The sequence below is a fragment of the Anomaloglossus baeobatrachus genome, chromosome 4 (genome assembly GCF_048569485.1).
Source record: "Anomaloglossus baeobatrachus isolate aAnoBae1 chromosome 4, aAnoBae1.hap1, whole genome shotgun sequence".
NCBI classification, from domain to species: Eukaryota; Metazoa; Chordata; class Amphibia; order Anura; family Aromobatidae; genus Anomaloglossus; species Anomaloglossus baeobatrachus.
Window position 1 is genome coordinate 49,579,863 of NC_134356.1, and position 27,242 is coordinate 49,607,104.

General features: G+C 45.5%; 1 long non-coding RNA gene across 1 annotated transcript; it reads left to right on the forward strand.

The window, feature by feature from the left end:
• The first annotated feature begins 3,995 nt into the window (after positions 1–3,995).
• LOC142301194 (uncharacterized) lies at positions 3,996–18,349 on the forward strand. Its single transcript, XR_012752707.1, has 4 exons — positions 3,996–4,073; positions 12,830–12,910; positions 15,271–15,402; positions 17,391–18,349. It is a non-coding gene; the product is annotated as an uncharacterized LOC142301194 (long non-coding RNA).
• The last annotated feature ends 8,893 nt before the right edge of the window (positions 18,350–27,242 follow it).

Consider the following 27,242-nt stretch of genomic DNA (forward strand, 5'->3'; position numbering starts at 1 on the left):
CCGCACCTATGCGCCGAGCCGGATACCTGACCCCAGGTATCTCTAGTGCTGGGTCCTAAATAGGGAGCGGATGGGATGAGCTCTTCATCAACCCAACTAAACACTATAGAAGACACAAGGAGTACACACCGGGGGAAATCCATGAACTATTTATTTACAGATGACACAGGTAGACGTTCAGCAAAGTTTTCCGGTTTCAACCTTGGCTTGAATGAACTGAAAAATATCACCAGCACCAGTCCAAGGAATGAAGGGGTATTTAAGCACCAAGAGATTACTGATGATCAGCAGCTGGGTGGAAGGCGAGCTCCTGCTGGGTCCAAAAGAAGAGAGATGAATCCAGCAGGAAATCTACCTATACCAATGAATACTGACAGCAGGAACAATGGAAAGTCAGGGAGCATTCTGTGCAGCGAAACATTGTGATCGTCTATGGCCAGAAACCACATGACGGTCTGTCACCCGTGACAGACTGCCACTGATGCTACTGTGTTTTTCCCGAAAATAAGACACTGTCATATTATTTTTTGCCCCAAATAATGCACTAGGGCTTATTTTCAGGGAATGGCTTATTTTGAGGAAAACACGGGTTGGGGGTAAGTTTGTCCCCCTTTCCAAAAAAGGCAGACAACCCCCCAGGAGAATTATACTTACCAGACCCTGGATTTTAATGCATTCCACCGCAGGTCCTCCCATTCCACAGTGTCCCAGGTCACCAGAGCAGTACGGGATCACTGGATGTGTATGTGTGTGTATGTGTGTGTGATGTGTGTGCGTTCTATCGTAGGTCCTCGATGCATTCCACTGCAGGTTCTCATATTCCACAGCGTCCCAGGTCACTGGAACAGTACGGTATCACCGGATGTGTTTGTACATATGTGTGGTGTGTGTGTGTGTGTGTATTCCACCTCAGGTCCTCGATGGATTCCATTGCATGTCCTCATGTTCCACAGCTCCCTGTTCTGGTGAGTATGATTGTGGGGTCTGTCTTCTTTCTATTGGGGGTGCCTGCTTTCTTTAATGAAGAGTCCTGTTCTGGGGGTCTTATTATTAAATAGGGTCTTTTTTAATTTATTTACATATAACAACATACAGTGCCTTGCAAAAGTATTCACACACCCCGCCCCCCCTAGCAATTTTTGCTACCTTACAATCTGCAATTTCACTGTTTTTTTTTAGGGTTTTCATCAGTTCATTTAAAGAACATGCCTACAACTGTGAACATTTGATTTTCATATTATTTTGAAGCAAACAGCAAATAGGACAAAATAAGTGAAAACTTCAGTGTGCATAACTATTCACCCCCCTAACGCAGTACTTTGTAGAGCCTCATTTTGCAGCAAATAAAAGTCTTTATGAGCTTTCCACATCTTGCCACTGGGATTTTAACCCATTCCTTGTGGCAAAACTACTCCAGTTCCTTCAAATTAGAAGGTTTCTTCGGGCCAGCTGAAGCACCGGACAGGTGCGAAACGGATATCGTCTGCCACGTACGGCGTGTACTCCCTCCCCCATCAGCCCTCTCCACACATGTAATCTCCACTATTGAATAAACGGCACCATGCACAGCAAAAAAACGGTGAGTGCAATATTTTTTCTATACACATACTGAATGACAATTGACCTCTATATATATGCACCACAGTCCTGCATTGATTCTAGCCTCTGGGCAGGAGACTTTTTTCTTAATGAACACAGTGCGTGCTGAGTAGTGCCCTGGACTCCCCTCTTCACAATTTTTGATAACCATGGGCCTCCCCAGCCTGGTAGTACAAGCCCCCAGTTGTCTTCAATGTACTGATTGATATTTAATCCTACTGTTGAGCCATATCAGGTACCATAAGTGGGGGAGCGGGTGCAGAGGGAGTACACATTTTCTTTTTCACCATTCAAGCTTCTTCAAGCCTCTTAAATAACAACGTCTTAGGCTAGGTTCACACTTCCGTCAATTTGTTACAGTCACAATCCATGGCTCTGGTAAACAATGGAATCCGTTTGGCGGATTCCGTTGTTCCCGTATACTTGTATGAGCGGCGGATTGTGACTGATGACGCTGCGTTGCATCCTCCACCTGACTGATCAGTTGTGGAACGACTGACTGTCGGGCGGCAGAAACGCAGCATGTAGCGTTTTTTGAGCAGCGGAATCTTTTTGATTTTGCTGCGCATACTCTCTCTTGGCAGCCGAACGATCAGCTAATCGCCCGGCAGCCGCCTTCTGTGAGCGATCAGCTGATTACCCGGCGGCCGGCTAATGACAGCGATCAGCTGATCACCCGGCGGCTGGCTGCTGTGAGCGATCGGCTGATCACCCGGCAGCCGGCTAATGAGAGCGATCAGCTGATCGCTCTCATTAGCCGGCCGCCGGGAGATCATCTGTTCGCTCTCAAAAGCCAGCTGCCGGCTATTGTGAACGATCAGCTGATCGTTCTCTCTCTCTCGTTTTACAACGGAGTCCGACAATGAATTCTTATTCTTGTCATCCGTTGTACAACACATCAGTCACAAGCGTCAAGCAACGCATGTGTACCACTCCCATGCCAGCAGCCGGGCTACTGCTGCTGCTCAGATCCGGATCCGCGGTGACTCGAGGGGTCTCCGGACCTGGGGGTCACGCGGCCACTCGATTAAAAAGGGGGAGCTATGTATAGGGTTTTTTTTGGAAAGTTCGTGACGCCACCCATGGTGTGTGGTAATGTGAGGGACCACCGCTGCCGTTAGGGAGCCTGGTGACGATGGTGTGGCAGCCTGATGTTTAACTCCTCCGTGGGTAGGGGTTTTGTGTCCCGGGGCCCGTTGATGCTGGGATGGTATTTGGGTGCTTTTGGGGATAGAAACAGGGGTTTTCGATGTACTCAATCAGTTTCGGAATAACTACACCGACAGCTTGTAAACCAGAATTCTGAGCACCACTGTAGCTTGTAGGGAGCACGCTTGGGTCTGTGCCCTTGGTGTTGCTGTTAGCCTGTGGCCCTGTCCTTGGCACCTTCGTCTCTGCTGGACCCGTGGGTATAAAACTCTTTGGGTCCCGGTCACCCGTATGGCTAACGGAGTGAGCTTGCTCTCAGGGTTCACGCGTAGGATTTCTTTGGACTGTAGTGGCAAAGTCCTATCCCATCGGTGCGCTAGTACCCCAATTTTGGAGTGGGTTAGGGATGACACTTGAAGTCTTCACCCCCGTCGGGTACATTACTGGAACGCGTAAAGCTACTTTCCGGCCTGGGGTCCACGTACCCCGTTGTGCCCTGGCCCCTGCCCGGTGATAGCTCAAGGCCGTCGGCCGCCCTCCTCGGCAGTCCGTGCCCCTTGACACTGTCCCCTGCGACCGGGGTTCCAGCTCCTACCAGGCCCAGACCAACGTCTGCCACCTAGTACTACAGAAGCTCTGCTCCATGACCTCTCCCTCGCAGAGAGTCACTTCACCTCCTCCTCTCCTCTGCTCAACTCCACTCAACTTTTGCTCAACAGTCACTTTCCTCACTTTCCCCTCACCAACCCCCATGTGGGCAGCCCTATTCCCTTCAGGCCCCCCAATGGTGTGTCTGGTAGGTTATAGTGGGAAGTGTTCCTGGGATTTTGATTGGCTAAGCTGTTAGCATCACCAAAGGCCCAGGATCCGTAACCAAGGAGGGTGGATACTGTGCAGAAGGGCAGATTGCACAATTCCCTGTGACAACCTGATAGCCTAGGGCTTCTCACATGTGACTGATGGAAAATGTGAACCTAGCCTTAGGAAAAAGATTTATACAGGTCTAAGTTAAAAGAGTTGCACAATAGTTAACTTCCTTGGTATTTACTTACGGTAAAAAGTAAACTGACGGGATTCCAGTTCATTGACAATTACAAAACTAGTGTAGAAATATAATACTTAACCGGAGATAAACAAAGTAATATAATCTACCTGGAAGAAAGGAGAAGTGATTTCCACATTTCCATTATTTACTCACTCCAAACACGCCTTGTACCTGCCCATTTCCTGCTCAGTCCTTTTTATGTAAGAAAGCTGTTACCTTTGATATCCAGAAGACTCTGAGACCTGCAAGGACAAGACAGCCATCAGCCATAAATACACAGGTAACATTAACTTTACAATTAAAAGCACTCTTACTGGTTTTATGTTTTTTTTTTTCTTGTCTTTTGCATTAGGATAGATCTTGTAAGCTTATTAATACTGTAGTTAAGAATTCATTCGGCACCACCAACGTTTGTGCAGAAATATTTACAACACATTTTGCAAAAGATATGCAAAATTGTATTACTGTATTTTTGTATTTTATTTTTTGTATTCATTTTTGGCATTCCGTAATAAGAATTCTTAGAAGGCTGAGACTTAGAAGGTCAGAAGTGCTAAGTACAATCTCTTTATGGAAATGTTCAGCCCGACTTTCTCGTTCCTCTGAAATCCTTGCACATTCTGCAGAAACAATCCCATGCAAATTTATATTTCAGCCTTGTAAATTTTTGCAACAAATTTGCTGCAGGGACACAGAAGATTTGCAAGAGAGTGCCATGCCGTCGGTTCAGGCTGCGTTCACATTGCATTTATTCATGACTGTATTCAAAAGTAATAATCGAGTTCAATGAGGAAAGCAAAGTAAAAATTTGAACTCAGTTGACCTCACTGAACTTTGCAAGAAAGATCCAATTCCTAGGGTCAGGATTCAGGTAGAAGCCCGTGAATGTATATACAAATGAAATCTGAATCCAGCCTCCATCTATAATTTATACTACACATTAAAAGAAAAAAAAAATCACTCAAAATAATTCAATGTTTTTTCCAAAAAATGTTATTTATTTATTTTTATTTAATATTTAAAACTGGACAAAAAAAAAGAAGTGTATTATTGTCATTGATCCAGGTTTAATGAATCAACTGTGTTGATAATTAGCAATCGTTATAATTGTATAGTATTTCATGATTGGTGGTCAACTTGTCGAAAACCCTTGTCTACTGGTATAAAAAAAACTTCCAAAAACCTAGAAAATGCATTTAAAGGTGTACTTAATTTTCACCTTGGTGTCTAATCTCAATAATTAACTATATCTAGTCCATAGTAGAAGTATGGACATGTGATGTCCATCTGCGCCATGGACCACACATGGAGTGAACACGGTGGGCACCATGGACCTAATATAACTAATGTGCCAATGCACATGACAGATTTTCCCCACGGGCCAACGTGCGGTGTAGAAAAACTGAAGAATAAACTACTTTGGTTCTATTTATGGACCAGATTTGTAAATGGGAATAGAAGGCAGCTCCTCCACTGTCAACACTGTCAATCTGTTCTAATGCTGGAGATAGCAGGAGGGCTTAGGTAACAAGAGGCTGCTCACACTGCTGTCCACCCTGTATTTCTGATCTAATACTGGAGACACCATGAGTGCTGAGGTAAGAAGAGGCTGCTCACACTGCTGTCCACACTGTATTTCTGATCTAATACTGGAGATACCATGAGTGCTGAATTAAGAAGAGGCTGCTCACACTGCTGTCCACACTGTATTTCTGATCTAATACTGGAGATACCATGAGTGCTGAGTTAAGAAGAGGCTGCTCACACTGCTGTCCACACTGTATTTCTGATCTAATACTGGAGACACCATGAGTGCTGAGTTAAGAAGAGGCTGCTCACACTGCTGTCCACACTGTATTTCTGATCTAATACTGGAGACACCATGAGTGCTGAGGTAAGAAGAGGCTGCTCACACTGCTGTCCACACTGTATTTCTGATCTAATACTGGAGATACCATGAGTGCTGAGTTAAGAAGAGGCTGCTCACACTGCTGTCCACACTATATTTCTGATCTAATACTGGAGATACCATGAGTGCTGAGTTAAGAAGAGGCTGCTCACACTGCTGTCCACACTGTATTTCTGATCTAATACTGGAGATACCATGAGTGCTGAGTTAAGAAGAGGCTGCTCACACTGCTTTCCACCCTGTCTTTCTGAATGATGAGCGGCTGCTGTGACCTTGAGAAAACCTACAGTATATCACATGCTTCCAAGCTATCTCCAGGTCACAGCCACAGAGCTTCCTACTGCACCTGCTCACAGGCACCTATTCTATTAACACTTTAGGACCAGTCATTGTCATTGCAACAACACAGAGGCTATTTTAATTTTACAGTGATTATCTCCTTAGACTAAATGAAGATAACTTGCTTATAAATGGTATTTAGAATCATATAGATCTATAATGATTTTTTTTCATTATTATATTATTCCTGGAGAATCCTTTAAAGGCAATAACTTTCCCTAAAGTGTAACTAATTGAAGGAAAGTAAAGGAAGGAAAGTATTTTGCAGAATGTCTTCTTTGACTTCTGTACATGATGTGGCATGAAAACTCTCTAACAAACCCCCCTTCAAGGCATAGGTTAAAGCAGAGAAAGTGTCACAGCTATTTCATGTTTATGATACTAAATTTGCTATTTGATCCTGACCTACACACCCCAGAGTATAATTTCTGCTGAAACAACAAAAAATTGCATCATCCACGAACGTAAATTAAAGGGAATTTGTCTTCGGGTTTCATCACCTAAATTGGCCCCATGACACTCTAGTTGACGTGAAAAACCTTTCTACGGTAAATCTATCCTTGTCCCCATTACAACAGTGTAAGTTAAAATATTCCTTTATGAGGATCAAAGTCCTATGGTCTTATTTGTAACCCACCTAACTTTTTCTTTTTTGACACTGGTCACACTTCTTGCAGCATCCACAATGTTCCCCTAATCAGGAGCAGTATATGTGTAATAGATTTATTCGTAAAGTTTTCATTGACATATTATACAAATGTATTGGAAAAGAGTGAATGAAACAGAAGACATCATCCACATCAATAGAGGAAAGATGGCTGGGTTAAAACACCAAATGCTGGACAATGCCAAGAAGAGCATATGGCCAGTGAACACTTCAGCCCCCAATTACCCTCAAGACACTTTAGGGTTTCCTTTTGTTCTAATGGCACTAAACAAGCATATATTTAGGTCTTTACCTGACTTAGAATCTGGTAAAATAAAGGTTCCCTTTAAGGCTTTGAGCGTTTTTGATGCTGTGTATTTCCCTGCACAAAAAAAGGCTCCAGAAATGGGGATGGGAATTAAAGGGAACCTGTCACCAGATTTGGTGACTATAAGCTGCGGCCACCACCACTGGGCTCTTATATACAGCATTCTAACATCCTGTATATAAGAGCCCAGGCCGCTGTGTAGAACGTAAAAATCACTTTATAATACTCACCTAAGGAGCGGTACAGTGCAGACTGGTCGGATGGGTGTCTCCGTTCTCCAGGTCCGTGGCCTCCTCTTTTGGCCATCTTTGATCTCCTTCTTCTGAAGCCTGGGTGCATGACGCGTTCTACGTCATCCACACAGGCCGTCATTGAAGTCATGCGCAGGCACACTACTATACTTTGATCTGCCCTACTCAGGACAAATCAAAGTGCACCTGCGCAGAACCTCAATGCTGGCTAGTGTGGATTACGTAGGATGTGTCATGCACCCACGCTTCAGAAGAAGGAGGACAAAGATGGCCAGAAGAGGATGCGCCGCACCCGGAGAATGGAGACACCCATCCGACCAGTCTGCACCGGACCGACCATTAGGTATTATAAAGTCATTTTTACATTTTACACAGGTGCCTGGGCTCTTATATACAGGATGTTAGAGTGCTGTATATAAGAGCCCGGTGGTTTTGTCGACGGCTTATAGGCCCCAAATCTGGTCACAGGTTCCCTTTAAATAGATCTCCTGCCCACTGTGTTTTTTCTTCCATACTACGAAAACTGACCTGTGGAGTGATTTCAAAAAGCTGCAAAACGTCTATTTCTCTTTTATTTGCAGATTTTCCCCATTGATTTCAATGAGATAAGGAAAGTCCGCAGCTAAAAAATATGCATATGCACATGTATTCTGCAGAAAACTTTATCAATAAAGTTTTAACAAAGCAACAGGAAGTTTCTAAAACAAAGAATTCTTGGCTGCTGCAAAAAGAGTTTATAAGCTATGATACTTGCCAATGGGGGTGTTTCTAGGTATTAACCATGCAGGGTGCCCAAACTTTTGTATCAGCTCATTTTCCTTTTTTGTTAATTTTAAAATGAAAAAATAGCAAGATACCCAGGGGATCCACAGTATCAACCGTAGCAAATAGCTGAATCCAGGCAAAAAGATGCAGAAATAGAAGACCTAAAATATAACTTTTATTTGACGTGCTGATAAAAAGTGAACCTAAGCTCACTAAGGGTGAGTAAAATCAAAAATCACGATAGTGATTAAAATCCTGCTCAACGCAGGGACACAGAGAAAAGCAAACCAAGTCGTCCTGGCCCTGGTGATAGAGTGTGGCCTGAAAAAGCCGTATTTTGGTGGTCCTTCTTTATGTCGCCCTTCCTACATCTCTGCTGGACCGGGTTAGATCGTTCCCTTTTGGGATCTATATTTGACACCCGTTGTCCACCTTATACATTACAGACACATTTCCTTATGCTGGTAACGTATCCAGTTTCATGAATGAATAAGTTTGTGTGTCAGTCCATAAGTCAGTCTATACCTTGGTAGCTAGGTATTGGTGGCATCCTCGAATGAGGTTTGAGGCTAGGTTTGCCACACTCTATCACCAGGGCCAGGACGACTTGGTTTGCTTTTCTCTGTGTCCCTGCGTTCAGCAGAATTTTAATCACTATCGTGATTTTTTATTTTACTCACCCTTAGTGAGCTTAGGTTCACTTTTTATCAGCACGTCAAATAAAAGTTATATTTTAGGTCTTCTATTTATGCTTAATTTTAAAATGGAAAAGTTAAAAATATTTTATTGCTTAAAATACAAAAGAACATGTAACAATATGATGAAGAAATAATCCACGGCACTCACATAATATCAGGTTCATGGCAGGAGCGGTGCTCTGATCTAGCCTACTACTGTTTCGCATGCTCTCACGCTTTGTCATGGTCTCATCATTGTTCCTTGAACATATAAGTGTGCATGCGAAACAGTCAGATCAGACCATTACTTCTCCCTTGGATCTGCTATTTTGTGAAATAAAAAGCACTCAAATTGGCAGATGATCACATTTGATTGATATGATAGTTATATACCACTCAGGACTAGGATTGAAATTAAATCAGCCAAATTGGAGATGTGGTCTTACATGATGCGGTGCATGCCGGGTGATTTGCAAATAGCCTTTTTCTCTTAGTACATGCCATGCATTTTTTTGTGTGCATGCCAATAATAATAATAATAATAATTTTATTCATTTATATAGCGCTATTAATTCCACAGCGCTTTACATACATTGGCAACACTGTCCCTATTGGGGCTCACAATCTAGAGTCCCTATCTGTATGTCTTTGGAGTGTGGGAGGAAACCGGAGAACCCGTAGAAAACCCACGCAAACAAGGGGAGAACATACATACTCCTCGCAGATGGTGTCCTTGGTGGGATTTGAACCCAGGCTAACCACTGAGCCACCGTGCCGCCGAGATCATGCCATTTCTTGGATGCAAACAAATATCAGTTTTTTCCATTCCCACAAAACATAAAAGGCATAAAATATAAAAGGCTTCTTTACCTACATCCACAGGAGCTTGACACTAACGGGTCAACTTTTACCACTGATAAAGTTGGAGTTAATGAAAACTCTTGAAAAACTAACATAGTCATGTGAAATGCTGTGGATAGAGGTAAATTTAGACTTCTATGTTTTAAGGAAATGGAAACGCCTGACATTATTATTATTTATTATTGTAGCACCATTTATTCCATGGCGCTTTACAAGTGAAAACATAAAAACAAGTACAATAATAATGAACAATACAAGGCACAGACAGGTACAGGAGGAGAGAGGAACCTGCCCGCGAGGGCTCACAGTCTACAGGGGATGGGTCAGGATACAGTAGGTGAGGGTTGACGAGGCAGCAGAGTGGACTGAGGGTTACTGTAGGTTGTAGGCTTGTCAGAACAGGAGGGTCTTCAGGTTTCTTTTGAAGGTTTCGAAGGTAGGCAAGAGTCTTATGTGTTGGGGCAGAGAGTTCCAGAGTATGGGGGATGCATGGGAGAAATGTTGTATGCAATTGTAGGAAGAGGAGATGAGATGGGAGCAGAGAAAGAGCTCTTGTGAGGTTGTGTACAAGTAAGTACCGGGAGACTAGGTCATTCATGTCTGCAGGAGACAGGTTGTGGATGGCTTTGCATGTCATGGTTAGTGTTTTGAAACTGAGTCTTTTGCCAATGGGAAGCCAATGGGATATTAGTTTGTTGTCCAAAAATAATAATAGGGAAATCCAACCCTTCTTTGCTCAAGTATCTGTCCCCGAAAGGAGGGTTAAGTTATCTCCATACACACTAGTCTGCCAATTCTTCCAAATCATTGGGTTTGTTCAACTATAACATATATGGACTGCATCTCATTGTCTTCTATCCGTATGATATACCATACCAGAGTTACTTATCTTTGCTATTACAGTCTGTAGACTACACGTCCATGCTCCTATCTCCAACTCTAAAGGGTGCTTTACATGCTGCGACATCGCTAGCGATCTCGTTAGCGATGTGACACGCCAGATCGCAGATAAGATTTACAGAGATCGCACATGTGACCGGCGCTACAAAATATGACCTATGTGCGATCTCGGGAAAACGTATCTGTGATCTGGCGTATCACATCGCTAACGAGATCGCTAGCGATGTCGCAGCGTGTAAAGCACCCTTAAAAGAAACATGCATTCTCAAGATTGTCACCTCTCCCAGGATCCCCGTCCAGGGCAGCGGTGGTGTCACAACCTCACCACAACCGTGGGTGGCGTCACGGACAATATCCCTAAACCCAAACCACCCCTTTCACTCACGGGCGAGGAACGCCGCTCGAGTCCCCGGGATCCAGCCCACCGCTCGAGCCACCACCGAGCAGCAGCCGGACCTGAGCAGTGGGAGAGCGCAGCATCCCCTCCTCCGCCTGCGACATAGCCACCTTTGCTTTGATTACTGCTTTGCACACTCTTGGCATTCTCTTGATGAGCTTCAAAAGGTAGTCACCGGAAATGGTCTTCCAACAGTCTTGAAGGAGTTTCCAGAGATGCTTAGCACTTGTTGGCCCTTTTGCCTTCACTCTGTTCTGTGGTCCAGCTCACCCCAAACCATCTCGGTTGGGTTCAGGTCTGGTCACTGTGAAGGCCAGGTCATCTGGAGTAGCACCCCATCACTCTCCTTCTTAGTCAAATAGGCCTTACACAGCCTGGAGGTGTGTGTGTGTTTGGGGTCATTGTCCTGTTGAGAAATAAATGATGGTCCAACTAAACGCAAACCGGATGGAATAGCACGCCGCTGCAAGATGCTGTGGTAGCCATGCTGGTTCAGTATGCCTTCAATTTTGAATAAATCCCCAACAGTGTCACCAGCAAAGCAGCCCCACCATCACACCTCCTCCTCCATGCTTCACGGTGGGAACCAGGCATGTAGAATCCATCCGTTCACCTTTTCTACAAAGACATGGTGGTTGGATCCAAAGATCTTAAATTTGAACTCATCAGACCAAAGCACAGATTTCCACTGGTCTAATGTCCATTCTTTGTGTTCTTTAGCCCAAACAAGTCTCTTCTGCTTGTTGCCTGTCCTTAGCAGTGGTTTCCTAGCAGCTATTTTACCATGAAGGCCTGCTGCACAAAGTCTCCTCTTAATAGTTGTTCGTTCTAGAGATGAGAAGGTGTGTCTAAACGTTTGGTCTGTACTGTGTATATATATATATATATATATATATATATATATATATACAAAAAACACTCTGAGGTCCCCCAGGTGCTCCTGCAAACTTTTTTAAGTGCTTTACTGCAAACACAACCTCAATAATGAAAGAGTGACCTACACATATAAGGCTATGAGTGAGTAGAGCGGAGTGAACAGTTGGCAACCATTCCTCACTACTAAGCTGTCACACATTACCTGTATAATTTGGCTGTGACATCCTCTCACTATCCAGTATCACCATAAAATGGCTGCTGCATTTCCTGCTTCAGCTTTTATATAGACTATAATAATCCCTCCTGATTGGCTGCTCTATACCATGTGATGTATTCTGGGGAATAAATGGCTGGCTGCACCTAGGCCATGCAAGCATTCTATGGCTGATGAAATCTGCTTTGTGTAGAATGATGATGAACTTTTTTGGTGATTCTTGGTAATCAAATCCCAACTAGTTTGAATTAGCTGGGTTCAATAAATTCCTAAAGTGATTATAGGTCTCCTTCCTTGTTGACAATGAATTTCACATCCAAACAAGAGCAAGACCTCTTTTTATTTGATTGACAATAGCTGAAATCTTCTGTACAAAGGAGAAGCCACATAGTTGAGTTGGATGGCATAAAAGTGATCTCCTGAATATTCGTGCTGTATAGCTGATGCTGTGGTCCCTTCCATAGGATGAGCACACAATTTCCATATATTATTATGAGATAGATCTCTTCAATCTCTTCCAACAAGCCTACAACCTACAATAACCCTCAGTCCAGTACACCACTGCACAACCAGCTCTGTCCTCACCTATTGTACCATCACCCATTCCCTATAGACTGTGAGCCCTCGCGGGCAGGGTCCTCTCTCCTCCTATACCAGTCTGTTTTGTACTGTTAATGATTGTTGTACGTATACCCTCTTTCACTTGTAAAGCGCCATGGAATAAATGGCGCTATAATAATAAATAATAATAATAATAGATAAAAGACAAGATGTGCACAGATGTTATATTTAATGTGTATATATTTATCTACTGTATATAATCATTTGTATTACTAAGTTCTAACAAGTTTTTTATATTGTCTTTTTTTCCAGCTGTGAGATCTACATTTTGGTTCTGGAATATTTTAAAAATGGGCAAAAAGACCTTCAAGACAGAAGCTAAATTTGCCTCTAGTAAGTAAAATATGTTGTGAAAATCAAACTACTTTTTAATCACAGTCACTACGCATTTTAACCAGTCATTAATGAATATACTCGGCGCTATTCGTTACTTGCACGAGTATTAAGGTATTTGGGATATTCGTTACTTGTGGAGTATTTTGGTATTTGCCTCATGAGTTTCGAGTACCCTCACCATATGTTTGGTGTGTGATTTTCAGCCACTAAACATGCAGGAATTGCCTCCCTGCCACAGTAATGCTGTAGCCATCTTTGCTACTGGCATTACTTGGATCGGCAAAAGTTTTGGTACCGTGTTAGCCAGTTGAAAAATTATTGAATGTTACATTCAATAATTTTTGATTGGCAGGCGCAGTGAAAAGCAAAAAATGTCCTCTGCCAATTTGTGATAACCAGTTCAGGTAAAGGAGACAGCTGGCGACTGGTATTCTCAGGCTGGGAAGATCCATGGTTATTGGGCCCTCACCAGCCTAAAAATGGCAGCCAAGAAACAAAATAGGGACGGCACCACCATTAAATATATAAAGGTAATGGAAGTGTGCTCCAACCCATGAATGGAATCTAAAACACAACACGTGGGAGAGAGTGGGCACAACTACACCAAACATGTACTGGAAAATCCAGGATAATGGAATCAAGCAAGAGGAGTCCCTTGTTGCATGCAAAAAGTGTGAAAAAGTTTATTAATAACACAGAGAAATATTGTTAAGACCACTTAAAAATGGGAAAGATCAAAAGAGTGATCTACCCATGAGCAAATTGGCACATCACCACAAAAACCTCATGAATTGAAACAGAACATATAGGCTCAAAATAACAGTACCAAAGGACAGTATACAGCAGTACATAGTCACCAAATGTAGGACTAACATAAATATGGTACAGATCAAAGAGAGCCAATACAATACCAGATAAGTAAATAGTGAGGTAGGTGGTGTGGGTGCGCCTGCCCCACGCGTTACGCCACCATATGTGGCTTCATCAGGGGTAAATGGCAGCCCACATCAACCCCACAATTGGCACATTCATTAGTTTGTGTTTTTTTTCTTCTTTTTACCTACAGGGTTGGTAATGGGGGTCTCATAGACACCTGTCCATTAGCATCCCACAGGTTGATGGCAGCTTTAGTTTTTAACAAATCACAGCTAACATATATTACCCAGATTGCCACCACACCAGGGCAATCATGATAAGTGGGGAAAGTGCCACAGTTGGTAGCGCATTTAATGGATTCACCAATTTTGGGATGCTATTTTTAGGCTGGGGAGGACCCAATAACCATTGATCTTCCCAGCCTGAGAATACCTATCCCCAGCTGGTTTTCAAAAATGGACAGGAGCCCACGTTATTTTTTTATGATTTATTTAACTAATTTAAAAAAAATCGTTGTGGGTTAGCCTCTATTTTTGATAATCAGCCAATATAAAGTACACAGCTGGGGGGCTGTAGCCCACAGATGTCTACTTTACCTATGTTGATTATCACATAGGTAAAGGTGGACCACACGTCAAAGTGTCATAATATGCTGACGACATTGTTCCCAGAAGCAATCTATGTTTCAGAGATGCATGCAGGCATTCATTCAATTTCAGCATTTTTCCATCCATTTCAACATTTTTACAGCTCAGGAGGGTCGATCAGAAAATTTTTCGAGCTTCCCATTGACTTGCATTAGATTTGTTATCGTGACGAATACAATAGTAGTACAGAATATTCGAGACAAATAGTCCAAACCTGAATATTTCACTATTCACACAGCACTATTTTAACATCTTAATTAGAAATTGGACTGTTTCTTCTTGTTAGATACATTCATTGACAATAAGTTATTTATCAAGTGTCTCTCTTCTGGGACCACCAAAGATCATCTGAAATCTGCAGGAAACCTGGCAGTAAGTGTTAAGTTTCTCTGCAGCGCCACCACAGGAGAAGTTAAGCATTGCATAGTCCACATTCAAATAAATGTTATGTATGTGTATTGAATTTGTATTGGTGAGGGCCCAGTAACCATGGACCTTCCCAGCCTAAGAATACCAATCCCCAGCTGTCTCCTTTACCTACAGTGGCGGGGGACATTTTTTGCTTTTCAGAATGATAGGATGAGTCTTTTTGAAAGAGACTTCCTTTGTAGCTGTTCTCTATTCTAAGAAATGTGAACCCTGAAAAAAAGACACCCCCCCACTAACTCTAGATCTGGTGTATGAAACTGGGTAAATCAAGAGGTAAATAGAAAAGAAAAGATCAGCTAGCCTTCTAAGTAATTTTATAATAATATTGCGGAATTGATGGTTAACTTACTTCTAACAATTCTACCAGGACTCTTGTTATCAACCTATGTTCTTTTATCATTTCAGTAAGTCAGCAATTGCTCAATAGCCTGAAAAGGAAACAAAATAATCAGCCAAAAAAAGACGTAAATGATGGAAAAGCTCCGGAACCAAAAAATGACCCCCCCAAAAGTTAATACAGCTAATAAGTGATGAGCGGTAAGTGCTTTGCCAATTATGAATTCCAAAAACACTCTGCATTTAAAAAATGTTTAAACAATCAATTGGACGCAACGCCGAAATATTTTACTCCTTTATTAAAATGCAAAACCTAGTAAAGTGGTGCATGGAGCTGAGAGCTCATCGCTTTGATGGTACTGTAAATTGCAGCTTTGGACCATGGAAACCACTGCAAAAATGCAATGAGTGAACACAACTTTTAATCAGGACCATCTTGACATAATGGAAACAATATTTTTAGTATTGATAATTCTAATTTTCTCTTTTAAAAGAAATGTCCGCAACTTTTTTTTTGTATGGGGCTAAAAACTTACAGGCAGGTAGTTACTAATTATTTGCCTCTTCTGACCCAGTGATGATCTGTTCTGAATCAGGCGGTAACTCTTCTGCTTCCTTAGATCTCACATCAATAGAGCACCTCCTTCACTTCTACTCTGTTGACAGGACATCATGATGGCTCCCTGCAGTTAGGCAGCAGGGAGCCGGTGATCAATAAGCTTGTTTGTAACTTTTTTTTCGCATGGGCCTAAGTACTTACAGGCAGGTAGTTACTAACTATCTGCCTGTTCTGATCCAGCAACGATCTGTTCTGACTCAGGCAGTGATACTCCTGCTTTCTTTGACCTCATGTCTATAGATGACCTCTTTTGCTTCTAATCTATAGTCAGGACATCATGATGGCTCCCCGCAGTTAGGCAGCAGGGAGCTGGCGATTAGTCAGCTTGACACCAACAGTGATGCTCCGTTTACAGAGTATAGCGGAAGAGGAGAAGCTGGTCTGTCAAGTGATATCCATGGAAGCAGTAGAATCGATGCCAGGAGCCATCTGTGACCACTCTGAGTCAGAAAACAGAAAAGATCAACATAGAGTAGAACAGGCAGGTAGTTAGAAACTAAAAGCAGGAAAATCCTTGGTCTCATACGAAAAAATAAGCAAAGTCCTGGATAACCCCTTCATCTCTAGGTTTGATGTTTGTCTTATCTGCCTGGTCTTTAAAGGGAACTTGTCAGGTCCCATATGAGTTCTAACCTACCAGCAGGGTGATGTGTGGCCTAGTAACCCCTTCCTACCCATCCCTGTGTCGTAATATTGTATAATATGATTTTATAAAAAAACGTTTTATAACTTACATGTTCCCTTTGTAAATAGGAGAGGGTCTAGTCCCCTGGGCGTTGCATCGCTCCATGGGCATTTGCATGCTTTCATGATTTACATGAGTGATGTCACCGTCACCTCCTGGAGATCCCGCGCGTGCGAGCTTGCTATTCACCCAGCCTTCATATCCAGATGTTTACTTACCGACTTTTAATGCGCTTTGTGCCCGGTTGGAACCGCAGGAGTCTTCTGATCATGCGCAGTGCGCCAGTAAAGCTGGCAAGTAAACACTCGAATATGAAGGCTGCGTGAACGGCAAGCACGCATGCGCGGGATCTCTAGGAGCTGACTTGTAAATCCATGATATTACGCCCACAGGGGCGTGATAACATGGAATGGTCCTTGAGATCCCACACGTGCGCGCTTGCCGTTCGCGCAGCCTTCATATCCGAGTGTTTACTGGCCGGCTTCACAAGCGCACGTAGAACATGTAAATCCATGGTATCACGCCCACAGGGGCGTGATACCACGAAAAGCATGCAAATGCCCATGGTGCGAAGTGACGCCCAGGGGACTAGACCCTCTCCTATTTACATGGGGAACACGTAAGTTATACGACGTTTTTTATAAAATCATATTACACAATTTTACAACTCAGGGATGGGTTGGAAGGGGTTTCTAGGCCACATATCACCCTGCTTGTAGGTTAGCACACATATGGGACCTGACAGGATCCCTTTAACTTGTTCATCCAGTTGACTGGTGACTTGCAGCATAGGTTACTACTAGAGCTTGTTATACTAAATCTCTACCCTAGACTACGGCTCAACTGTGATTGCAAACTTATATGTGTGTATTTTTCTGTTCCCAGGTAGTGACGCTAAAAATCCTGATCCTGTGATTGTAATGCCATAGAAGAACAGAAACACTATATTGCTAAAACCTGAGCTTCTTCCTCTTATTGTAACCACTCACTGCCATAATTATGTGGTATACTTAGGTTGTTAAGTGACTTATTGAGGGGGTCGACCAGAAATGTAAAAAAAAATTCCCATCTGCTCTGGTTGTTCTGCTGGCTTTCTTCACTTGTCTTGCAGGGTGCAGTGATGAAGTGCATGTAACCACTGCAGCCAATCACCCACTTATGAAGTCTACTGAGACTAGCGATTGGCTGCAGTGCTCACAAGTGCATGGTCGGCTGTTCATCAAAGCAGAGCAAGTCAATATGTACAGTGGCATGCAAAAGTTCGGACACCCCTGGTCAAAATGACTGTTATTGTGGATAGTTAAGCAAGTTTAAGATGAAATGATCTCTAAAAGGCATAGTTAAAAATCCATTTATCTCTTATCTATCTATCTATCTATCTATCTATCTATCCATCTATCTATCTATCCCTCTATCTATCTATCTATCCCTCTATTATCTATCTATCTATCTATCCATCCATCTATCATCTATCATTGAGGAGAAGATGATATTGCTGCTGTTTGGGTGTTATATGGGTTTCATGTATTTAGACCTATCCGCAGAATGCTGGAGGAGACTCTTTATGGTTGGTTTGGGTGGTTTTTGTGACTACTACTTATTAGTTAGATGTTGTCCAATTTCCTTAATGATTACTTCTTCTCCCATATATTCTGACATGTAGATAAATATATATTTTATATACTATTGACAAATCAATAAACATAAAACTACAACATGTAATAATAACAATGAGAATACTAATAATAATATGCAGTTAGGATCCCCCTGTATAAATTGAAATTATCACTGTGATATTTTACACTGTCTATTTTGAATCTCATTAAAAAAACACATAAAAACTATTATTTGTCTTGGATTTCTCTTGATTCATCTTTCAGACCGTAAAACACAATGGGAAACAATTCGAACAAGTGGCGTTTTTCAGAAATGTTTTGCATTGCCCAAAATTGAAGCTAAAGGGCACTTTACAGGCTGCAATCGATATCGCTAGCAAGTGTACCCGCCCCCGTCTGTTGTGCGACATGGGCAAATCGCTGCCCGTGCTGCACAACCTCGCTTACACCCGTCACACGGACTTACCTGCCCTGTGACGTCGCTCTGGCCGGCGACCCACCTCCTTTCTAAGGGGGCGGTTCGTGCGGCGTCACAGCGACGTCACATGGCAGCCGTCCAATAGAAGCGGAGGGGCGGAGATGAGCGGGCGTAATATCCCGCCCACCTCCTTCCTTCCTCATTGCCGGCGGGACGCAGGTAAGGAGATGTTCGTCGCTCCTGCGGTGTCACACACAGCGATGTGTGGTGCCGCAGGAGCGACGAACAACATCGCTACTGTCCAGACAACGATATTTGGTGTTGGAACCACCTCTCCAACACCAACGAATTTTGTCTTTTTTGCGATCGTTTTAGGTCGCTACAGCCTGTCACACGCTGCGACGTCACTAACGACGCCGGATGTGCGTCACAAACACCGTGACCCCGACGATATATCGTTAGCGATGTCGCAGCGTATAAAGCACCATTAAATGTGTCCTTTGATAACTGTGGACTATCTGGCTTTAGGACCATAAGGCTCCCTTCAGACGTCAGTGCAAAAAGCTAACATTTTATACGATCAATGGTGTAGGTACATATGTACGTCCGTGTGTCTGTGTATTCCGTGTGCTATCCGTGTGACATTCGGATAGTACATGGAGAACATGAACTTGTATACTTACCTGTCTCCGGCGCTACTATTACTTCCTGGTCCGCTCATTATGCCTCATTAATATTCACTGCACTGACTGTGGACCTGGAAATAACAGCAGCACCAGAGACAGGTAAGTATACAAGTTCATGCTGTCCATGAGCTATCCGGATAGCACACGAACAGCATGAATTTGTATACTTACCTGTCTCCGTTGCTGCTGTTACTTCCGGGTCCGCAGTCACTGAATATTCATGAGGCATAATGAGTGGACCAGGAAGTAATAGCAACGCCGTAGACAGATAAGTATAAAAATGCATTTACTACATTTACTTATCAGTGACATGTTTCCTCCATTATGTGTCACACTGATGTCACATGATTCTGTAACGTCCTGGATGTGGATTCACTAGACCGTGCACCGGACTCCTCCAGTGGGGCAACCTGGAGCTAACCCCTATACAGGGACTGTCCGATCACCCCACCAGAGGGGCCTAGATGCACGGCAGCCGGAACACTAGGGGTACGAGTCCTTCAGGGATTTGTAGGGAATGTCTCTGAGTCCAAAGGCACCGTGGTCAGGATGGATGGCGGGAATCGGGTTCAGGTGCTGGGTAGGAACAGCAGACGGGGTCCGTGTCCAGTGAGCCGTGCAGGCGGATGTACCAGGTGGAGCCGGCCATCGGTGACGGGAATATGCTGACGGAAGATGACGGGATCCTCAGCAGACGGTTACCAGGACACTTCCTGGAGAAACGGTAGTCAGGACCAGCGGACGGAGTCTGTGGACGAGACAGGGTTAATAGAGAGACACAGCACAGGGGGACCTGAGCACCTAGCTTGGGGAACACGTTGATCAGGCGCCGCCCACATGGAAAGGGAAGTCTTATATACCCTGTCCCTGTAACATGTCATATCCTGCTTCTGGAGTGCTGGGCCTATAAGACTAGGTGAGTGGACGCAGCCCCGGCCTATACACATGCATGTGCCTAAGAATCAGAGTCAGACACAAGAGACCAGGAACAGGATGCAGGAGAGCACGAGCGGGAGCGGCAGCCGTGACCAGTGGACATGTGGACTGGATCAGTGGGTAAGGAGCGGTGTCGTGATGGTGAGACCGGATCAGTGGGTAAGGAGCGGTGCCGTGACACCGGGAGCGTGACAGTACCCCCCCCTTTACGCCCCCTCCCCTTCGCGCAAAGTATCCCCGGGGCACCCCGGACCGGACCTCCGAACCGCCAATCAGCCCATCAACAGGGAAGGACCATCAACCCCGCACCCTCTTCTTGGTCACTACACCTCTTACGGGACACCCCGTGTCAGCAGCAACGGGGAGAGGGAGAGTACCAGCAGCAGGAGAGAAGGAACCAAGGACCACCGAAATCGCGGTCTGGACACAGGACGGACAGGCAGAGACAAAGGAGGCAACATCCTGACGGAGAGACGGCCACCAATGGGCCCGACCAATAACGCTCAGGGTGTCCTCCTGACTGACGTGGTCAGTCGCTTCCGAAGAATGCCCCCACTGAAGGGCCTCGAGTCTGTCGGACTCCGCGACGAAGGACTTCCCAGGAGGAACCTGAGCCAGGGGTAACAAAGTCACCGGAACAACTTCCTGAGAATCAGTGCCGGACTGAGTGATCACATCTTCTGGATCCTGGGGCATAAATGACTCTAGCGCCAAAGACCGCGGAACGACGCTGGGTAGCGTCGGCTCTTCTTGTTCTTGCGGCAGAAGAGACTCCGGTGCCAGAGACTGAGGAACGGGCCACAGACAGTTGTCGTGGCACAACGGACCCCAACGAGTGATCGCTCCAGAGCGCCAACTAACGACGGGTTCATGGAGTCGTAACCAGGGCAGACCCAGCAGGATTGCGTGAGCCATTTTCGGGAGAACATATAAAGCAATCTTTTCGGTATGCTGAGTGCCAACACGGAGTTCCACTGGTTTGGTCCTAAACAACACGGTTTCGGATAAGGGTTTTCCGTTCACGGAGGAGAGCCTGAGGGGTGTAGCAAGTGGGGTGACAGGTATCCGATATCGGTTCACTGTGGCCTGTTGGATGAAATTGCACGCTGCTCCCGAATCAATGTGAGCCTCTGCCGTGATCCGTGTCTTCTCCGTCGTCACCTGGACAGTCTGTGTAACTGGGACTGAGAGGGTTCCAGTACCTGTGGTGGCAACTCCCACCAACCCTGTAACTGGGACTGAGAGGGTTCCAGTACCTGTGGTGGCAACTCCCACCAACCCTAGGGCTTGGGGTCTCTCTGGTCACTCAGGGCAAGAATGGAGCAGATGTGTACCGCTTCCACAGTAGAATCACCGACCCAGGGCAAGTCGCTCTGCTCGGCGTTGCTTTGCTAATCTCAGATGGTCTATTTCCAAATGTTCGGGAGTAGAATCGCAGGATGGCAGTGGTGGGGGAACGGTGGACCTTTGCGGAGTGAAGGTGTGACGGGTTGGTCACCTCTCTCGGGATACTTCCTTGGATCGTTCCTGAAAACGAAGATCGATCCGGGTTGCTAGAGAGACTAGGGAATCCAAAGTACGGGGGACATCACGACCAGCTAATTCATCCTTGATGTGGCTGTAAAGGCCCTCCCAAAAGGCCGCCTTCAATGCCTCATTGTTCCATCCTGACTCAGAGGCAAGCGTACGGAACTGGATGGCGTACTGACCAACCGTTAGGGTTCCTTGACGTAGCCGAAGGAGTGCAGAGGTAACCGCGGTGGTGTGTCCTGGTTCATCGAAGGTGCTACGGAAGGCCTGAAGGAATTCCAGGATGTCAGTAGTCACTGGGTCCTCATTCTCCCACAAAGGATTCATCCAGGCCAATGCTTTGCCTTCCAGGTGGGACATCAGAAAGGCCACCTTTGCTCAATCAGAGACGAAGAGATGTGGAAGCAACTCAAAGTGTAGGGAGCATTGATTCAGAAAACCTCAACAGGTCTTGGGGTCCCCAGCGTAACAAGGTGGAGCAGCTAGGCGGAGTTGCGACGCCGAGGAGGAGACAGAGGCGGCTGCAGCCGTGGTTGTTTGCGTCGATGAGGACGCGGCTCTGGTCTGTAAGGCAAACAAACGGTGGTCCACAGACGTCAGGAAATTCAGTATGCGGGTTAGGGTCTCACGCTGTCGCACTAGTTCCTGGCGCAGTTCAGCCAGTTCAGACGTTTGTGCTCCGGCGGAATCCATGGCCTGATCAATCTGTAACGTCCTGGATGTGGATTCACTTGACCGTGCACCGGACTCCTCCAGTGGGGCAACCTGGAGCTAACCCCTATACAGGGACTGTCCGATCACCCCACCAGAGGGCCTAGATGCACGGCAGCCAGAACACTAGGGGTATGAGTCCTTCAGGGATTTGCAGGGAATGTCTCTGAGTCCAAAGGCACTGTGGGCAGGATGGATGGCGGGAACCGGGTTCAGGTGCTGGGTAGGAACAGCAGACGGGGTCCGGGTCCAGTGAGCCATGCAGGCGGATGTACCTGGTGGAGTCGGGGATCGGTGACGGGAATATGCTGACGGAAGATGACGGGATCCTCAGCAGACGGTTACCAGGACACTTCCTGGAGAAACGGTAGTCAGGACCAGCGGACGGAGTCTGTGGACGAGACAGGGTTAATAGAGAGACACAGCCCAGGGGGACCTGAGCACCTAGCTTGGGGAACACGTTGATCAGGCGCCACCCACATGGAAAGGGAAGTCTTATATACCCTGTCCCTGTAACATGTCATATCCTGCTTCAGGAGTGCTGGGCCTATAAGACTAGGTGAGTGGAAGCGGCCCCGCCCTATACACATGCATGTGCCTAAGAATCAGAGTCAGACACAAGAGACCAGGAACAGGATACAGGAGAGCACAAGCGGGAGCGGCAGCCGTGACCGGTGGACACGTGGACTGGATCAGTGGGTAAGGAGCAGTGCCGTGATGGTGAGACCGGATCAGTGGGTAAGGAGCGGTGCCGCGACACCGGGAGCGTGACAGATTCACATCAGTTTGTGGTCCAAGTGGCAACCGTGTTGCTAGCAGAAAACGAACATGCGTGTGCTCCACACAGAAGCACAATCCGTGTCAAAACACGGACATATGTGCAAGGCCATTAATGGGTCTACGCGTGTCCGTGTCTCCGGTGTGAAAATGTACGTCACACATACAAGGGATACGAATGTGTAAACGAGGCCAAAAACAGAGTGAGACACCTCTGTAAGAAGTGACTTTTTAGTCTACATTTTTCCTATTAGCCAAAATGGAGCTAATTCTATTGATTATAGGCACTAAGTTTTGAGTAGAATATCTAAAAATACTAGGGAATGATAGTACACCATGTGGCAGAACCCTGCATTGGACATACTAGGAAGCGAAACGTTAGGGAGGGCAATTGAGCACATTTTCTAGCCCAAGGTATTTAGATACAGAATGAGGGCCATTTAGGTTAATAAAAGGGGCACGATTATAGGCTCCGCTCACTAAACACCGAGCTGAGCGATGACTAATACCGCATCGGCACCACTTCTATGACTGGAAGCCAAACGCTGGAGGAGTAAGATAACTTCCTGCTGGCAGCGGGGCTCTAAGTGCTGGCGCTTGGCAGGTTTAGAACGCTCTTAACTTGCAGATTAACCCCTTACCTGGAGGTTAATTGTGTTTTTCCACATGACAGATTCCCCTTAACACTATTTAATGTTTACCATATATCCATCATATGCACATTTTACTTTGTGCTCCATGTCAGATATATCCACTTATTTTTCTACACCAATGCTGATATACACCGCTGGACTCCTGCTGTAGCTGCTAGGATTCGTGTTGTTACCAATCCCAACTATTTAGTCTCTCAATGGCCTCCAGGTCTGCCATACATTACAGCTAATCAGATCTTCCCTGAAGCTGTCATACACTGAAAGGTGACTTACAGTTGAAACCAGAAGTTTATATACAGTCAGGGCCAGAAATATTTGGACAGTGACACAAGTTTTGTTATTTTAGCTGTTTACAAAAACATGTTCAGAAATACAATTATATATATAATATGGGCTGAAAGTGCACACTCCCAGCTGCAATATGAGAGTTTTCACATCCAAATCGGAGAAAGGGTTTAGGAATCATAGCTCTGTAATGCATAGCCTCCTCTTTTTCAAGGGACCAAAAGTAATTGGACAAGGGACTCTAAGGGCTGCAATTAACTCTGAAGGCGTCTCCCTCATTAACCTGTAATGAATGAAGTAGTTAAAAGGTCTGGCGTTGATTACAGGTGTGTGGTTTTGCATTTGGAAGCTGTTGCTGTGACCAGACAACATGCGGTCTAAGGAACTCTCAATTGAGGTGAAGCAGAACATCCTGAGGCTGAAAAAAAAGAAAAAATCCATCAGAGAGATAGCAGACATGCTTGGAGTAGCAAAATCAACAGTCGGGTACATTCTAAGAAAAAAGGAATTGACTGGTGAGCTTGGGAACTCAAAAAGGCCTGGGCGTCCACGGATGACAACAGTGGTGGATGATCGCCGCATACTTTCTTTGGTGAAGAAGAACCCGTTCACAACATCAACTGAAGTCCAGAACACTCTCAGTGAAGTAGGTGTATCTGTCTCTAAGTCAACAGTAAAGAGAAGACTCCATGAAAGTAAATACAAAGGGTTCACATCTAGATGCAAACCATTCATCAATTCCAAAAATAGACAGGCCAGAGTTAAATTTGCTGGAAAACACCTCATGAAGCCAGCTCAGTTCTGGAAAAGTATTCTATGGACAGAGGAGACAAAGATCAACCTGTACCAGAATGATGGGAAGAAAAAAGTTTGGAGAAGAAAGGGAACGGCACATGATCCAAGGCACACCACATCCTCTGTAAAACATGGTGGAGGCAACGTGATGGCATGGGCATGCATGGCTTTCAATGGCACTGGGTCACTTGTGTTTATTGATGACATAACAGCAGACAAGAGTAGCCGGATGAATTCTGAAGTGTACAGGGATATACTTTCAGCCCAGATTCAGCCAAATGCCGCAAAGTTGATCGGACGGCGCTTCATAGTACAGATGGACAATGACCCCAAACATACAGCCAAAGCTACCCAGGAGTTCATGAGTGCAAAAAAGTGGAACATTCTGCAATGGCCAAGTCAATCACCAGATCTTAACCCAACTGAGCATGCATTTCACTTGCTCAAATCCAGACTTAAGACGGAAAGACCCACAAACAAGCAAGACCTGAAGGCTGCGGCTGTAAAGGCCTGGCAAAGCATTAAGAAGGAGGAAACCCAGCGTTTGGTGATGTCCATGGGTTCCAGACTTAAGGCAGTGATTTTTGTTGGGTTTGGTTTATTTGTCCAATTACTTTTGACTTCCTAAAATGTGGAGTGTTTGTAAAGAAATGTGTACAATTCCTACAATTTCTATCAGATATTTTTGTTCAAACCTTCAAATTAAACGTTACAATCTGCACTTGAATTCTGTTGTAGAGGTTTCATTTCAAATCCAATGTGGTGGCATGCAGAGCCCAACTCGCGAAAATTGTGTCACTGTCCAAATATTTCTGGACCTAACTGTACACTATCTATACAGACACATCTGCAGGTTTTTCTCACTATCTGACATGAAATCAGAATAAACTTTTCCCGTTTTAGGTCAATTAGGAACCAAAGCTATTTATATTTGACAAATGCCAGAATAATCAGAGAGAGAGAATGTGTGGCGCCCCTGACCTGGTCAGGCACCACTGAGTACTGCACCCATGCTGGGGACAGTACAAAACAGGTAATCCAGAAGGCTGACCGAGGTGTGACTACACAGGCGCATAGTGATCAGGTCTCACACATGTACCTTTGGGAGGACCCCTGGGGATCCCAGGAGGGGGCGAAGCCTCCATCTCCACTCGAGGGGTGTGGTAGAGAGCCTGGTTGCTAGGTGACGTAGGCAAGAATAGGAGAGGAGGGAAGAGTGAGCCGAAGACAGTTGGGTAGTGAAGTTCAGGGAGAGCAGAAGCCGACCCTGGAGCTCGACACAATTCTGACAACGTACGCGCAGTGGCTACCGACGGGGGAGAACGGTCACCTGGTAGTGCTGCCCGAAATCCACCCACGGCTAAAGAGAGAGCAACGGAGTGGGGAGTAAGGAGACTGTCAGGGAGTTACCAGGCCCAACCGGGTAACAGGTCCCAGTGCAGGGATAGATTCACCTGTCCTTTGCCAAACCTGCATGAGGGGGCACTTTACACCCCCAAGACAACACCACAGAGTCCGCAGCCACGTAGCAAAGTGAGGGCCCATAGCTCACAGGAGGCAAGCAGCCGGAGTGACCTGGTCCAGGCTACAAGCAAACGGGCCAAAAGGAAGGGGAGAGAGGCACCAGCAACTTCCCTGGGCGACCCCAGCAGGGCTTCAAGCAGGGGTTACCCCAAAACACAAAGGGCTAAGGAAGGCGAGTCGGTAGCCACCCTCATCAGTCAGCCTGAAGGACACCTGGTTCCAGCCTGGTTTATCCCAGCTACGCCCGGGTTACTCACCCTGCCACCCTCAGTGAGTAAAACCCTTGAAAGACATTCTGCTTGTGCGTGTGAGTCATTCTGCGACTTGTAGTTCCACACATCTACACGGGGCCCTGGGGCATGCCTCACTCTCAGGAGGCTATTACAACTGACTGCACCCACTATCGGCCCCAGGCACCCCTAACCTGCAGTGGCGGTCTCCACTGACCGCAATTCTGAGAGTGGCGTCACGACAATCAAAATAGAGGATTTCCTACCTGTGACAAGATCCAGCCGCGTGGAGTCCCTGAAGGTAATGCACAGCTGCACCGACACCGCACCTCGGGGCCCCACAGATCTGGCGTCACGAACAGGATAAGGACTAGACCTGTTCAGACAGGTGACCATGTGCCTGGGCGGTCCGCTTGAAAAATTGGAAGCGCCGCCATATTGCCACCATGAAAAGCGCGCTGAAAAACAACAGCAGCCCGCGCTGGGAGAAGTTACCGCCCACGAAGAGGTGTGGCTACCCAGAGATCCCCTGCAGGGTCCTGGTCTCGCAAGTGATGAGAGCGGAGGCGTTCAGGG